Source organism: Phocoena sinus, chromosome 10, assembly GCF_008692025.1.
Source record: "Phocoena sinus isolate mPhoSin1 chromosome 10, mPhoSin1.pri, whole genome shotgun sequence".
Taxonomy (NCBI): Eukaryota; Metazoa; Chordata; class Mammalia; order Artiodactyla; family Phocoenidae; genus Phocoena; species Phocoena sinus.
In genome coordinates, this window is record NC_045772.1 from 62,151,512 (window position 1) to 62,167,987 (window position 16,476).

A 16,476-nucleotide genomic window follows, 5' to 3' on the forward strand; every position below is an offset into this window, starting at 1 on the left:
CCAAGTTTCTGCCACTATAAATTGTGCAGCTATGAACACTCTTCTTTTTTTTTTGATCCAGCAGGGAGGTATGCAGGATCTTAGTTCCCTGACCAGGGATCGAACCCACGCCCCCCTGTAGTGGAAGCACGGAGTCTTAACCACTGGACCGCCAGGGAAGTCCCAAACACTCTTCTTTTTTTAATGAGAAATTTCCATTTTAATAGGTGGTCCTGTACCTGATAACCTGAGTTAGGGACTCACACAGAACAGACTGGGTACCAGCATTTAGTAAAATTCAGTTGAAGATTATAGTGCATTTTAAATATAAAAATAAGACTTTTAGTTTAAAAAGAGTACATAGCCCTGGATACATCCATAAAACAATGGAAAATTATAAAGCAGGGCTACATCTAGTTATGGGTCCATAAGCCACAGGACTCTCAAACCTCACAGGATGTTTGATACTGAATTTTCTTAAACTTTTAAATAATGCAATTGATCTTCTCAGGCAAGATGCATTTGAAAGGAGGCCTAGTGAGCAATAACATTTGGAGGCTCTTCTGAAGTGACGGGATCCTCCTGGCTCTGGCGCAGAGGCCCATGGGAGTACCTGGCGGAGAGGACAAACCGGGCTGCTACTTGAACAGGTGGGCACCCACATCCATCCATGAGAGATTTACATTTGCTGGCACACGAGGGCTCCAAACCACAACTGGAATCTTCCTTTTTCAGCTTGCATCTTCTAACAATTCTCTGTATGGTTAAAATGTCCAGATTCCCCCGCAGTGCATCTGGAGCAAGGCTGAGCCGAGGAATCCCCACACTTGGTCTCCCCTGGCCACTGTGTGTCCTTCGTGCTCCTCCCGGCTCCAGGATTCCAGGGTGCTCGCCTTCACCTGGAGGCAGCCCTGCTCCTGAGCAGCTGCCTCCAATCTCCTGCAGGCCATTTTCCAGTTCCCCGGAATCTGCAGCTCCCCTGGCCTCTGCCGTCGCCACCGGACCGGGGCCAGAGTGTCCACGCTGCCCCAGGCCTGAGTCCGCCCAGCCTCTCATCAAACGCTCTTGCATGATTGTGTATGCAAGAGTATTCTAGGAGTGGAATTGCTGAGTCAAAAATCATTTAATTATACAATTTTAGGAGATAATGCAAACTTGTTTTCCAAATTGTTTGTACCATTTATAACTGAACCCAGTAAATGTAAAAGACCCTGTGAGGCTTCTTCCACTCTTGTGTTGTCAGCCTTCTAATTTTTGCCAGTTAGAAGGATGTGAAGTGGTATCTCATTATGGTCTTGATTTGCATTTCCCTAATAACTAATATTGTTGCACATCTCTTCATGTGTTTGTGGACTGTATGTAATAGAATTCTCTCGCTGGACACAGGCTACCCAACTAGAGGGTACATTTTCTAGCCATCCTTGCATTGAGTATGACTATGTGATTAAGCTCTGGCCTAAATTGACTCTTTGTAAGTGGAGATGGTATGCTCAGTTTCTAGAAGTATCTTTAATGCGATGGGAGTGTGTTCTTCTCGTCTTCACCATCTTGCCTTCTGGCTGCAGAAGTTATAGCTGGCGCTAAAGCAATCATCTAGGACCATGAGGCAGAAGCCATATGTTAAAGATGAAGGAACTACAGAGAAGTACCTGGTTTATTTGTCTATACCTGGGCCCAAATCACACTGTCCTAATTACTGAAGCTTTAAAATGAATCACGGTGTCTGCCAAAGCAAGTATTCCCACTTTCTTTTTCTCCTTTAACAATGTCTTGACTACTCTTGGTCCTTTGAACTATTGGTATTTTGAATGCTTGTCAAATGTGACAGACTGAAGACGGCCACAAATCCTTTGACGCTTCTCCTACTGGGAGGTGTTCTATTTACCTTTCCCTTGAACCTGGCTGGTCTTAGGGGCTCATGGCAGAAGTGATGCTGTGTGACATCTGAAGCTGGATCAGAAGAAACCTTTCAGCTTCCCCCTTGGAAGTCACTCTCAAGTTATTCCCTCTCAGGATGCGGCCACCATGCTGTGAGAAGTCCAGCTTGTAGGTGCCATAGTTGACAGCCCCAGCTGAGTTTCCAGCCTCCAGCCGGCATCAACAGCATCAAGGGAGTGAGCCACCTTAGGCATCCAGCCTAGTTGAGCCTTCAGGTGACTCCAGCTTTGCAATGAACACCTGTCTGTGACCATATAAGAGACTCTTCTATTTAATCTGTAGATCAATTTAAAGAAAACTGATACCTCTGTAATATTGAATCTTCTAATCCTTAAACATGGTCTATCTTCTGTTTATTTAGATTTCTTTAAGGTCTTCAATATTTTATAGTTTTCTCCCTAAAGGTCTGTGCTAGAGACTTATTGTGCCCACCCGTATTCAATTCTTCTATCTCTTCCAGACATATGGAGGATTATACTTCCCCAGCTCTCTTGCAACTAAGCAAAGTTGTGTGGTTAATTTGTCTAATAGGTTGTGAGTGGAATCGACAATGTCCCTTTTGAGCCTGTGCATTCACTTGCTAATGTAAGACCCTCCAGCAGCTTTTTTCCTGCCTTGGTGATGGCAGAGGATGCCTCATGGCAAGATGGTGGAGCCACAGGATCAAAGCAACCTGAATTACCGAATTGCTACCTGGATAATCATCCAGACACATGGCAGATTTTGAGTGAATGAGAGTGAGAAATCAGCTTTTTGTGTGTGTTAAAGTACTGATATGTGGTTGACTAATAGAACATTTTATATTGTACATGTTTTGATAGATTTTTTCCTACATACATTCTGATGGTAGGTAAATAGTATCCTTTTATTAATTTTATTAATATTTTCTAACTGCTTATTCCTATATTCTATATTTCTATATATTATTTTTACATTCTATTTTATGTTTTATTCGAATAGAATATATTTTGCATATTAATTTTATATGCAACAAGCTTTCTAAACTTTCTTATTGATTTTAATAATTTATCTATAAATGCTTTTGGATTTTTGCACCTATATTCATGGATGAAATTGGCCTCTAATTCTCACTTTTTACCACCCTTGTCAGGTTTTGATATCATAAAATAATAATTCATAAAATAGGCTCATATAGTAAGTTGAGAAGTATTCTCTCATTCTCTCTTTTCTGGAAGAGTCTGTGAGGGGATCATGATTATTTGTTCCTTAATATTTGTTACTCTTCCCAGTGAAATCAACCAGGCTGTAGTTTTCTTTACTCTTTTTTTTAATTTTTAAAATTTTTTGTGCAGTATGCGGGCCTCTCACTGTTGTGGCCTCTCCTGCTGCGGAGCATAGGCTCTAGACACGCAGGCTCAGCGGCGATGGCTCACGGGCCCAGCCGCTCCGTGGCATGTGGGATCTTCCCGGACCGGGGCACGAACCCGTGTCCCCTGCATCAGCAGGTGGACTCTCAACCACTGCGCCACCAGGGAAGCCCTGGACTCCTAGCTTTTTACAGAAATCTTCTATGAAATTCCTCACCTTGATTCTGTCAGATATAAAGGCTATGGAAATTGAAGCTCAAGTTTGCCTAATTCAACAGCTGTCCTCAAGCTAAAGTATATTCTTTGCTCTGTTTCCCTGAGTTTCTGCCTTCCCTTAGATTTTAACCTAATAAATTCTTGCTATCTGGCCAACTCTTCAATGCTTTTAAAATAATTTGTATTTTAACTTGCATTTTTACTGTTTTACTCCGAAAGATTAGTCCAGAGTCCAGCCGGTCATATTATTGGAAATAAAATTTCCTCTAATCATAATTAAAAATCAACCTAATAGGAAAATGGACAAAAGGCATGGTAATTAATTCATAGAAGAAATACAAATGGCCAAAATAAATATATGAAAAGATACTTCATCTCACAAGTAAGCAGGAAAAGGCAAATTAAAATAGTAATGGGGACTTCCCTGGTGGCACAATGGTTAAGAATCCGCCTGCCAATGCAGGGGACACGGGTTCGAGCCCTGGTCTGGGAAGATCCCACACGCTGCAGAGCAACTAAGCCTGTGCGCCACAACTACTGAGCCTGCGCTCTACAGCCCGTGAGCCGCAACTTCTGAGCCCACGTGCCACAACTACTGAAGCTCGCACGCCTAGAACCCGTGCTCTGCAGCAAGAGAAGACACCGCAATGAGAGGCCCACGCACGGCAACGAAGAGTAGCCCCCGCTCGCCACAACTAGAGAAAGCCCGCGCGCAGCAACGAAGACCCAGTGCAGCCAAAAATAAATAAATATATTTTAAAAAAATAATGAAATATCAATATTACTCTGGACCATCAACTTAACAAAAATTAAACACTAGTAATATTAAATGCTTACACTGTTGGAAGAATGTAAATTAGTAAATATTTTTGGAAAGCATTTTGCCAGTGTCTATCAAAATAACAAATGTACATACACATTAATCCAGAAATTCTGATTTTAGAAATCTTTCCCAAAACAGCACTTGCATATGTGAACAAAGATATACTGTGTATAACTTTGCAGTGTTATTTGTATTAGTAAAAAAATTTAGAAACCACTTAAATGTTCATCAGTAGAGGAAGGGCTTGGGAAAATATGCACGTGTAGATTTTGCCTTCATTAAAAAAAAAAAAAGATAGGGGAATTCCGTGGCAGTCCAGTGGTTAGGGCTCCACACTTCCACTGCAGGGGGCACGGGTTCGATCCCTGGTCGGGGAACTAAGATCCCACATACTGTGCAGCATGGCCAAAAAAAGGGATAGATCCATATGGATTGCTCGAAAATATCTCTGAGAAATGTTAATTGAGAAGAAAAACTCAATGTAATATATATATCGTGTGTGTGTACCCGTGCACAGTTGGCCGCTTACATATATGTAAGTAATGCATAGAAAGGCCTGAAACAGTAGTTCTCAACATTGGCTGCACAGTGTAATCACTTGAGGATTTTTAAAAATAGTGATGCCTGGGGACTTCCCTGGTGGTCCAGTGGGTAAGACTCCACGCTCCCAATACAGGGGGCCTGGGTTCGATCCCTGGTCGGGGAACTAGGTCCCACATGCATGCCGCAACTAAGAGTTCGCCTGCCACAACTAAAGATCCAAGTGCTGCAACTAAGACCGGGCACAGCCCAAATAAATAAATAAATATTTAAAAAAAAATAGTGATGCCCGGGACGCACCCCAGAGATTCTGAGGTAATTGGTCTGGGGCACAACTTGAGCAAGGGGATTTTAAAAATCTCCTCATGTGATTCTAGTGTGCAGCCAAAGTCGAGGACTACTGTAAAGAATGAAGCTCATTAAAATGTTGGCAGTGGGGACTTCCCTGGTGACGCAGTGGTTATGACTCAGTGCTCCCAATGCAGGGGGCCCTGGTTTGATCCCTAGTCAGGGAACTAAATCCCACGTGCATGCCGCAACTAAGAGTTCGCATGCCACAACTAAGGAGCCCTGGAGCGACAACTAAGGAGCCCACCTGCCACAACTAAGACCCGGTGCAACCAAATAAATAAATAATTTTTTTTTTTAATGTTGGCATTGATTCACTTAAGGAGGGGGATAGGAATGAGATGAAAGGGGACCTTCATATTTTGCTTTTTAATGTTTGAATCTTCCACCAGGATAATTACTACTTGATAACAAAAGGGGAAAGGAAAAGAATCAGAAAGATTTCCCTATTTCCTCCTCTTCCTCCACAACCTCTGCTGTACAGAGTTCATCATTGCTCAGTGCTATCTCAGAAATTCATTCATTCACTCAATAACTATTAATTGAAACCTAGTTTGTGTCAGGCATATATTTTGGCTCTGGTGCTTTTCACACTAGTTATCGTTAATCTCATACTTGGCTATTTCCCTCACCTTGGTCCCTCTGTCTCCTGCATCTAGCACAGGGTCCGCCACTCAGGAAATGTGAATTTCCTGAGGCTGTCCTCCGGCCTGAAGAACCCCTCAGCACCATTCAGGAGTGACTGTACTAAAAGGATAGGAGCCTTTAACTTGTGCTGAGAGGCCCCAGGAACATCTAGCTAGGTAAAGGGGATTTCACATTTTGCTTTGCAAATTCTCTTCCCGCAAGCCTTGAGAAGCTCCTGCCAGTTCAGTACACACCACCCCCCAGCCTCTGCAAGGGTCCTGTTTCTGAAAGGCCACTCTCAGCCAGCAGGTGGCAGCCCTGTGCAGGGATTGGGAGAGCATCCCCACCCAACAGAGTGGAGGCTATAGCAGAGCGTTCTGGGGGCAGGTGCAGGGTCTTGGCAGGACTAGTGCACAGGGGTAGAGTGGTGGAGTTCGATTTGTGGCGCAAACCACAAAGGACAGGAGAATTATTTTTGTAGGTCATCATTCGTCAGCTTGTCCGGGCACCCAGAAGTTTCATGAGTTTTCTTTTACATTCCATCTGCAGCGATGCCCATTTGGAGGTGCCCCGTCCAGGCTTCGGGAGACCTCTGTGTCCCTCCCCAACCCCTGCTCAGTTCCTCAGCCTGGGTCTTGACCCTTCCTGTGTATGTCTTTGCTGATAGAGATGATTGCGGCAGTGGGGGAGTGGAGGTTCCTGGTTAATGTGTCAAATAATGGATAACATCCTGGGTCATACAGGTAACTTTCTGTGAGGTACATTTCCTTCTGGAGTCTCCGTGTGGCGGCCTTAAGGATTAACAGTGAAGGAATTGTGCAGGTTATCCTCCTTTTGATCTCTGAGCTGCTGGGGTCTGACAGGAGTTTACCAGAATGCTCTTTTCTTGCCACTCCAGTTTCTCTTCAGCTTAGTTTTCTTCACTGCCTTCTGTCTGGCTTCACCTTGTCTCCATCTTTTCAGTTTTTGATCTTTCTCATCTTTCTGTCTGGGTCTTTCCATCTTTTGACCCCTCTAACTCTCTCTCTTAAGCCCTGATAATATGCATTGTTTGGAGCACCGGCTTGATTCTCTCTCTATCTTGCTCTCTGACCGTCATGCCATATCTCCAGCCATCTAATCCTCCGGGCTGGGGTTTGCAGGAGTCTTGACATGTGGAATTCAATCAGAGAAAAAGGGGGAGTCTGGGGGAGAGCACAGTGGCAAATCTTCAGATAAAGAGCTGAGAAAGAGCGCTTGGGTCCAGTTTGGAGCACAGACCAGTCACCCGTCAGGAGCCAAGTGTCCTCTCATCTCATCCTCTTCCTTTCTTTCAGGATCTTTTTCCAGCATGAGCCCCCCTATTCCTATCCTACACGTCTGGTGGCAGGTACAGCTGGGGCCAGAGGTCAGTAGGGAAATGCCCCAACCCAGCTTAAGGACTAGGAATGGTACCCAGCAGGGTAGGGCGGAGAATGGAGGAGATGGCCTCTGACCCCAGCTCTGGCCCCTTCTGGGGGTCCTGTGTGACCTGCCGTAGGTCATGGCCCCTCCTCCCCAACCACGATCTACATCACAAAACCCACAGCTCGTAACTCAACGCCAACCAGGGAAGCCTGGGGTTGATTTAGGGCCCCCTCTGACCAGTTCACCATCACTAGACTGTGGCCCCGGGGGTGGGGGTGGGGATGAGGGTCATGGGTGAAGTTCAGGCAGGGGGGTCCTGCCCGACACTACATCGTACCTGCTGCACTCTCAGTGGACTTTTTGGGGGAGGGGTCCAGGCACAGGAGCTCAAGGTTCTCACTGACCAGCCCATTCTTGCTGGCTCAGCTCAGGACCATGCTGAAGGAGCAGCATCCATGGCTTAGTAGGTGTTCAGGGTCAGCATCCTCAGGATTCAGGCCCCGGGCATTTTACAAAGCAAAGAGAGCCTCCTTACGCAACGAGAGAGCAGATAGGTCCTAAGTAAGCCCCCCCACCCATCGCCACCAACCTCAGTTATACTGAGCTTCTCAGGGCTCATCTTCCCAGCCTGGGGTTCCACAGTCCACCACAATTACATATATGTTTCACCTGGTGCATTTCTTTTTTTTTTTTTTTGCGGTACGCGGGCCTCTCACTGCTGTGGCCTCTCCCGTTGCGGAGCACAGGCTCCGGACGTGCAGGCTCAGCGGCCATGGCTCACGGGCCCAGCCGCTCCGCGGCATGTGGGATCTTCCCGGACCGGGGCACGAACCCGTGTCCCCTGCATCGGCAGGCGGACTCTCAACCACTGCGCCACCAGGGAAGCCCCCTGGTGCATTTCTTGTTGTTAGCTTCCATCCATCCACTATTCTTTTCTGGAGATATCACTAAAGGATCTCCTCCATTTGGAATGTTTCAAACTTTTTTGACCATCACCCACAGTAAATACATCTACCTTCAGCCTCAGGACACATGAACATACATATAACTAAAAGCAAAGTTTTATAAAACTATGTGATGCACTGTGATGGTTTTTGTTTTTGTTTTTTTAATTTATTTATTTATTTTTGGCTGTGTTGGTTCTTTGTTGCTGTGCGCGAGCTCTCTCTAGTTGCCGTGAGCAGGGGCTACTCTTTGTTGCAGTGCGAGGGCTTCTCATTGCGGTGGCTTCTCTTGTTGCAGAGCACAGGCTCTAGGCGTGCAGGCTTCAGTAGTTGTGGCACGCTCTAATGTTTTCTACTCCATTTTATTTCGTAAGAAAAAATGTTTAAAAAATAATTTTACAAACAATTAAGGTGCTGACACTTACAGTTTATAAGTAACCTGTTACATTTTTACACCTTCACAAGTTGTAAAGCCCATTTTACAAAGAGGAAAATCCACATCATCTTCATAAAAGCCAGTGAGAAGGTAAGGCAGGGTTCTTTCATCGACCCATTTTATAGATGAAGAAACAGACTCTGAGAGGTTAATGGACCTGCTTGAGATCACCCAGCTGGTGAGTGGCAGGGATGGGCTTCCAAGCCAGGTCTTTTCCGTGCTGGTTTGTGGTCCCCTGTACCCTGTAGCTTCCCTTTCTCTCCTCCTCAACCCTCCCAATTGATATCATTATCTCTTTCCAGTTTGAAGGCCATCCCTTCTGGGGGGAAGATGGAGGGACAGAACATCTGAGTAATTCTGTTTTCCATGTCATCTGTTAGCCTTGCGCCATCTGCCGATTCTACTCTCAGCCCCGACCCTCTCTCCCTGAGAGGCCGGAGCTGGGGAAGAGGCTGTTTTCTGGGGTCTGGACTCAGAATACCCACAGAACGCTCACTTTTCTGCTCAGAACCAACAGCAGTGGACTAGAATTACAGGGCGCGCAAGGGAGGGGAACGAAATGGGGGAAAGGACTTTCTGACATCAGAGGGATAAAACAGTAGGAGTCCCCCACCACTCGCAGGGTCTTGTCTTCACGCCCGTCACACCTCCACCTTGATGAGGCTCCAGAGCTGCTGGGAGGATGAACTGATCCCAGCAGCCCGAGCCCTGCAAGCTGCTCTGGGTGAAGGCAAAGGAAGTCCATCTTACAGGGAGCTGGGGCAGATTTATGGGGCCTCGGGTGTGGCCGGCTGTTACTCAGCCTCTGACTTTTTAGTTCCCCAGTCTCCTCCCCCACCCCATCTCCTCCCCAAGAAGGCCTTTGTGCAGGACAATGAAGAGTCTATAAATTCCAGGGGACAGGGATGTCGGGGGAGGGGACACTTCAGCTCAGCATAGACAGCAAAGGGGGGCCTCCATGGACCTGCTGCATCTCATCTAATCCACGCTGGAGCTCAGAGAGAACGGTGGGCCAAGCCTTTCCACTGCTTTTGACAGATGAAGAAACAGGCTCAGGGGCAGAGGGTGTCTCTAGTCCCTGTTCCGTTCACTCTATCTTTGAGTTTGGGTGTCAATACATCACAGTATTTATTTTCCCTCTCTTACTCATCCCCTGGTCATTCCCTCAAGCCAGGCATTCACTCAACAAACACGTGTATTCACTCAACAAACACTCATTGATTACTAACTGTGCCAGGCCAAGGACAGAGGCAGAGCCTGGCCCGCCCTGGAGGAACACACAACAGCAGGCTGTGACTTAGAGGCACCAAAAGTGTAGCTCTAACCCCAGTTTTTCAGGCTGGCAACCTGTACCCTGATCTCTTTCCTCAGCAAGTCCTCTGCAGCTGATGAAGTACTTTCACAAGCAATTTTTTTTTTTTTTTGGATTGAAGTATAGTTGATTTACAATGTTGTATTAGTTTCAGGCATACAGCAAAGTGATTCAGTTATACATACATATATATCTTTTCTTTTTCTTTCCAGATACTTTTCCTTATAGGTTAGGGCTTTTTTTTTTTTTTTTTTTTTTGCGTTAAGCGGGCCTCTCCCGTTACGGAGCACAGGCTCCAGACGCGCAGGCTCGGCGGCCATGACTCACGGGCCCAGGCGCTCCATGGCATGTGGGATCCTCCCGGACCGGGGCATGAACCCGTGTCCCCTGCATCGGCAGGCGGACTCTCAACCACTGCGCCACCAGAGAAGCCCCTAGGGCATTTTTTAATGTAATCCTGCCCAGGGCTCTGGGAGTTAGGTATTGTGTATGCCTCCCATGACGCTTCGTTAATATGGCGCTGAGAGGGTAAGTGGTTGCCCTTTGGCGGAGGGCAGAACACCAGGACCCAGGCCCTTGCCTCTGCATCACAGTTGCACCTCTGAGTGCTGTGGGGACCCAGAGCAAGGGCACAGGCTGTGGCCTACACGTCCTCTTCTACTCACTAGCCCTGTGCCCCCATGCTGACCCTTCCCTGGTGTTCCGTTCTCCTGTTCTGTTCCACCTTGCTGCGGTAGTTATTAAATGCCCCAGCTTGAACCGTATATTACTCATCTCACGCATCTATTGTGCGATGAAAATTAATGAACCCAATGCTGAGGTGCGTGTGCATGTCTGCTGAACAATCACACATCGTGTGTGTCTGTGTGTCTCTACTTGTAAACTGAGGATATTAGTAGGTACTTTGTCATACAGATTAAATTAATTAAGCCATGTAAAGCACCTAACGGCTGGCACATAGTAAATGCTCAGTAAGTGTTGGCTGCTAAGATTACCGTGACTGGAAACCACAGGCCTGCCCATGTATATGAGGCATTTGGGTGAACACAGCGGTTTGCAGCTGGCCCCCCCAGGGAGCACACCCCTTAGAGTAACCAGATAGACTAGTGTCCAGTTCATTTCCCAGGGACTCCCGCATTCCTGAAATGTATGGAAATATTGAGCTGGGCATCATGCTAGCAGAGAACAAGAAAGACACCTGAATTCATGAAGCTGACATTCTGGTGGGTGAAACAGACCACAGACCAAGTGAACGAAGAGGATAGTTACAGAAAGTGGTGAGTCCTGTGGAAGACACGGATGAGGTTAAGTGACACAGTACATCAGGCAGCTGGGTGTGGGGCTGCTTCAGTAGTGTGGTCAGGGCTGATGGGGAGGTGACATACCTGTGAAGGAGCTGGGCAGAGCATTCCAGGCAGAGGGACCTGCAAGGCCAAGGCCAGAGGTGGGGAAAAGCTTGTCTAGTTCAAGGAACAGAAAGGCAGCCAGGGTGAGCAGTGCCTAGGCAGAGGGGGGAATGCTGGAGGAGACGTCGGCATAGGCAGGCGCCAGGGTGAAGTTGGGGCTCTCTTCCAGAGGAAGCCACGGAGGTTGTTTAGCAGGGAGTGACATGCTCTGATTTGTTTTCTGATTGGTATTTTTAATGCCCCCCCTGGCAGCTGTATGAGTTGACTGTTGGGGAACCAGGAGAGCAGACAGAAGCCTCTGAAGCTGTGCAAGGAAGTAGGAGTAATAGGGGCTTACATGCTGGAGAGGTTGGGGGCGGGGTCTGATCCAAGATATAGCTTAGAGACAGAAGGGCCAAATTTTGCTAATGAGCTGGACAAGGGAAGGATGGGAGAGTAATTCGGGAAGAGAGAAAGGGCCAGGGAAGCCCAGTTTGTAGAGCTGTGTCCTGGGTCTTGAGAGCCCTCTTGTTCTCTCTGGCCCTGCCCCTGCCCCACACAGGCCACCTCGAGCCATCTGCGCTCCGGCACACAGTCCGCTGCCCTAAAGCACGGGCAGTCCGGGCTTGCTCCTTCCATCCCTCAGTGAGAAAAGGTGCCCCTTGCCTTCCTCCAGAGTCAGCTCCTGCCGAGGCCCGAGCTTGGATTTCGGACCCCATTCTAAACTCCCGGCCCTTGTTTAGATCACAACCTGCACAACCGTCCAGCTCCCCTCTCCCCAGCCTGAACCCCTGCCCGGACCTGAACACCCTAGGAGCTCTGAGACCTACAGGCGCGGGGCTTGGAGGGACAACCGGCCTGAGCCGACTCGGGCTGGGAGCGGGACGGGAGGGCTTGGCTTTTCCTAAGGGAATCTCCCAGGCCCGCTCCCGGGGGAAGGAAGTCCTCTCCCGGACCTGCGCCCCTCACCCCGCTCGCGGCCCAGTCGGTTCCAGGCCGCAGAGGCCGCCGCCCCTCCCGCCCGCGAAAGCTTGCGAGGCCGATCTTCCGGCCTCAGGCTAAGGGCGGGGAAGGGTCCGAGCGGTAATTGCCGCCATCTGCTCCCTCCTCCCTCCCCTCCCCCAAGCCTGGGGGAGGGGCTGAAGCGTTCCGAACGCCCCGCTCTTACGCGCACCCCCGGCTCGGGAGGGGAGGGCGGGAGCTCAGGGGTGACCCGCGAACCCGCCTTGGGGCGAATGCTGTGGGGTGCCGAGAGCGCCCCGACCCGCCTCTCTTTGGCTGCGGACGTGGATTCCCCTGCTGGAGTCACACAGCTTTACAAGACACAGAATCCCAGTGTTCAGGTTCTGCTCCTGGTGGGGTCGAGACTTCTGAAGCATCCTGGGGGTTGTCCCTCCTCAACTCGCTGACGCACGCATTGGTCCGTGGTCAAGTCTTGCTTTGGGATATTAACGCATCAATCTCTGAACAGGACGGCTGTGACTGGTGTGGGTGGAAGGGGAAGGGAGGGTGAGGAACCCAGGGGAGGGCCTGGAACCCCCTCGAAGAGGAGGGGTGGAGGAGACAGAACTTGGCTCTCGGACGCCTCCCTCAGGCCGGGCTGAAATTCTCCCCCAGTTACTCCGCAAGGGTGGGGCATCTTGAATACGTTCCTTCTCCGCTCAGAGCCGTTTCCTCCACTGTAAAACGGGGATACCCCAGTATCTACTTCTCGGGTGATTCCACAGAGGGCTAGTTGCTAGTCTTGGGGATACCAGGAGCATCAGGCCCTCCCCTGGTCTTGGGGAGCCCCCGGGGCAGGGGGAGTGATGACAGGGGTTGACTGGTCCTGTGGAAGGTGCTGTGACAGCTGGGGACCCTGAGGAAGCAGAGACTCCGCTGGGGAAGAGGGGGGTGGGCTAGGGACAGGAGGCCAGGGAACAGATGATGCGAGCGAGCAGCCTCACTGGTTTCAAGCCCATCTCCTGGGGTCTCTGCAACAAGAGCTTCAAGCGGTGAGGATGTTGTCCTCTCCATCCCTGTACTGATGGCAGCTCTGGGGGCATTGGGGGTGCTCACAGGGCAGAGTACCCCACTGCCCTGGCGCGAGGAACCACTGCCCAAATGCTTACACATCTTCACACACACCCTCAGGGGTAGGAGCAGAAGCACAGGTGATCCCGAGTGAGATTAGGCTCCCATATATATCAAGCCCTCATCCACCTTCTCATGTCAAGGTCCCTGGGTGACACAGGTGTCCTTCCTGCCAAGATCCTCGGACCTCACCTTGCAGCACAGAACACCTGCTGCCTCCCCTCCTGCAACCTTGCCAACTCCAACAAACCTGTGTTTGCCACTGAGGCCAGTTCCAGAGGGGCGGAGCTACAGCCCCTCCCCGCAACCATCCCCATCACCCACCTGATGGTCTGATTCCTCAACACAGGTGAGCCGTGGGGATGCTCAGCAGGTCTGCTCCCAACCCTGGAGGGGCTGTCACTATAGGGTGGGCATGCAGTGTGAGATGTTCTGGAATCCTAGGGACCACTGGACAACCTGAAGGTATTGCCTGCCGGAGGCATCAGGAGGCTTCTGGGTTTGGGCTGGAAGGAGAAATAGAAGTTCGTGGGGCAGGAAGAACAGCACGTATATTCAATATCCTGTGATAAACCAAAATGGAAAAGAATATTTAAAAAGAGTGTAAGGGACTTCCCTGGTGGTCCAGTGGTTAAGAATACGCCTGCCAGTGCACGGGACATGGGTTTGATCCCTGGTCCGGGAAGACCCTACATGCCTCGGGGCAGCTAAGCCCATGTAGGACAACTACTGAGCCTGCGCTCTAGAGCCCCTGAGCCATAACTGCTGAAGCCCGTGTGCCTAGAGCCTGGGCTCTGCAACAATGAGAAGCCCACGCACCGCAACGAAGAGTAGCCCCTGCACCACAACTAGAGACAGCCCATGCGCAGCAAGGAAGACCCAGCACATCCCCTCCCCCCCCCAAAAAAAAGAATGTAGGGACTTCCCTGGTGGTTAAGACTCCGAGCTTCCACCGCAGGGGTCGCAGGTTCCATCCCTAGTCTGGGAACTAAGATCCCACATTCCGTAGGCCAAAAACAAACAAAAAAAAAGAATGTGTATATGTGTATAACTGAGTCACTTTGCTGTACAGCAGAGATGGGCACAACATTGTAAATCAACTATACTTCAAAAAAGTGTTAAAAATTTAAAAATTAAAAAAAAAAGAACAGCATGTGCAAAGACTCGGGACTCTGAAGGTAGTGATGTGTCTGGAGCAGGAGTGTTGGGGGAGAGGAGCTGACTAGGAAAGGGAGCAGAGAGGTGTGTGAAGGAAGCTGAAGAGACACATACCTTCTATTTGGGTTTGTTGCAGCAAATTGAAGTGTCAGCATGGGAAGGGACAGAAAGGAACATAAGATGCTGGAAGGAGTGAAACTGACAGGAAGTAAGATATAAAAGTCAGTGCCAGCCCAGTGATTAAAAAGACCATTCACTCATCTGGGCCTCAGACCTGGGAGACAATAGGGACTGGTGGGGACTGTGGTGCTCACGTCAGCCCCAGGGATCCCTTCTGGAAGACCAGTTGCTACTCAGCTCTGGCCAGTTGTTGCCATGCCAGCCTGTGAGCTTAGTATTGTCAGCTATTTTCAAGAAAAATTACAAGTGTAGGTTTTTATGTGTTGCCTCCTGGTTTTTCAATGTTGACAACTATTTTTTAAATCTTTAAAATGGTGTGTGTCTAAAACACACATAGCACAGATATATCTGAGGATGCAAACATACCGGAAGGCTCTTGGAAGTTTTGTAAGAGGGAAATGATCTGAATAACAGGCCTGGGTTTTAGAATGCCCACTCAGGGGCATTATGGAGGAAAGGCCTGGTCAGTGAGGGCAGTTGCAAGTGTCAGGACCAGAGGGGCTGAGGCCTGAACAAAAGCAGCTAACCTGGAGGGGAGGGAAGGCCCCAGGCACAGTGTAGGGTCTTCAGGGATTAGCCTTCCCTGGGGGGTTAGAAGTCGCCTATCCCTTTGTCCCCTCTGACACTGCAAAAACATCATCTACTGGGCAGGGAGACCTATTTGGAGTGGGATGCCCCAAAAAATCCCCAAGGTTGCACTTTAGCAGGCCACCTGGAAGAACTGGGTAAGATATTCCAAACAGCCCCAAGAGGGAGGGGCTGTGTTGGGGGAGGGGCTCAGGAATCCGCCTGGCCTTCAGGAAGACCCCAGCCAGCCCTAATGGGAACCACACGTGGGGTGAGCTGGAATCCTGGATTGCCTGTGACGTCTGGCTTTGGAATCAGACACTTGGCTCAGGTCACTCCTGACCTGCTGAAGTCTGAGGCCTCCCAGCCCCAGCTCCCTACGTAATCGCTGCCAGACACATTCTGCCCCAGCTCGGGGGCCTGCCTGGGTCCTGAAGAGGAGGTGCTTCTCAGCTTCCCCCCACCCTCATTTCCTGCTAGGAGAGCACCTAAGTTCTGGGGGACTGGGGGTTCTCAGACCAGAATCCTAGGCTTCCTGCTGGGCCAAGGGTTGATGATCTCAGAGTATCAGAGCAAGAAGTCCTTCCCAGTATCCCCCCAAACAGCATGCCCTGGACTTCACACACCTCCTGGCGCCCTGAGCTGCTTCTGGCCTTGTAGTAACTGGTACCCTTGGCCTCCATCCCTCCCCTGTAGCATCTATGAGGCGCTCTGTGGCTCTGGCAGTCACAGCCTCTGCCATGCCCCATAGAGTTCATTTCCTGCAGGACCTCAGGCACCAGGAGCAGGGAGCAGTCCAAAGGGCAGGGGAAGAGCCTTGTGAACAGGTGGTTTGCTCCTGAGGATTCTCTGTAAAACCGGGGATGGGAACAGGTTTCTCCTAGCATACTTCCTGGTGCTCTCTCTTCCCCCTAACTCAAACACCTCCAGGCCCAGGGACTGGAGCTGCGTCACACGGTATTTCAATATCACACGGAGGGTCTAGGAAAATTCCCAGTCCTTATTTGAGTGGCTCACTCCAGCCTTTGGGCCATGGCTGTCATCACACCTGCTAAACCCTCTTCATAACCCTCCAACTATAGTGTGTCTGTATGTGTGGGTGGGTGAGTGGGGATGCACTTCCGGCTCAATCCAGGACCCTCCCAATGACCCCCTACAGGCCCTCAGCCCCAGCCCCCTCCTCCTGGGTACCCTCCTTGAGAACTTCCAGGCAGCCTGCTCAGCATCAGGCCAGGG

At 49.6% G+C, this 16,476-nt stretch overlaps 1 pseudogene; it reads right to left on the reverse strand.

Annotated features, from left to right (window-relative positions):
* Window positions 1–724: 724 nt before the first annotated feature.
* LOC116761174 lies at window positions 725–15,923 on the reverse strand (annotated as a pseudogene).
* Window positions 15,924–16,476: the final 553 nt, after the last annotated feature.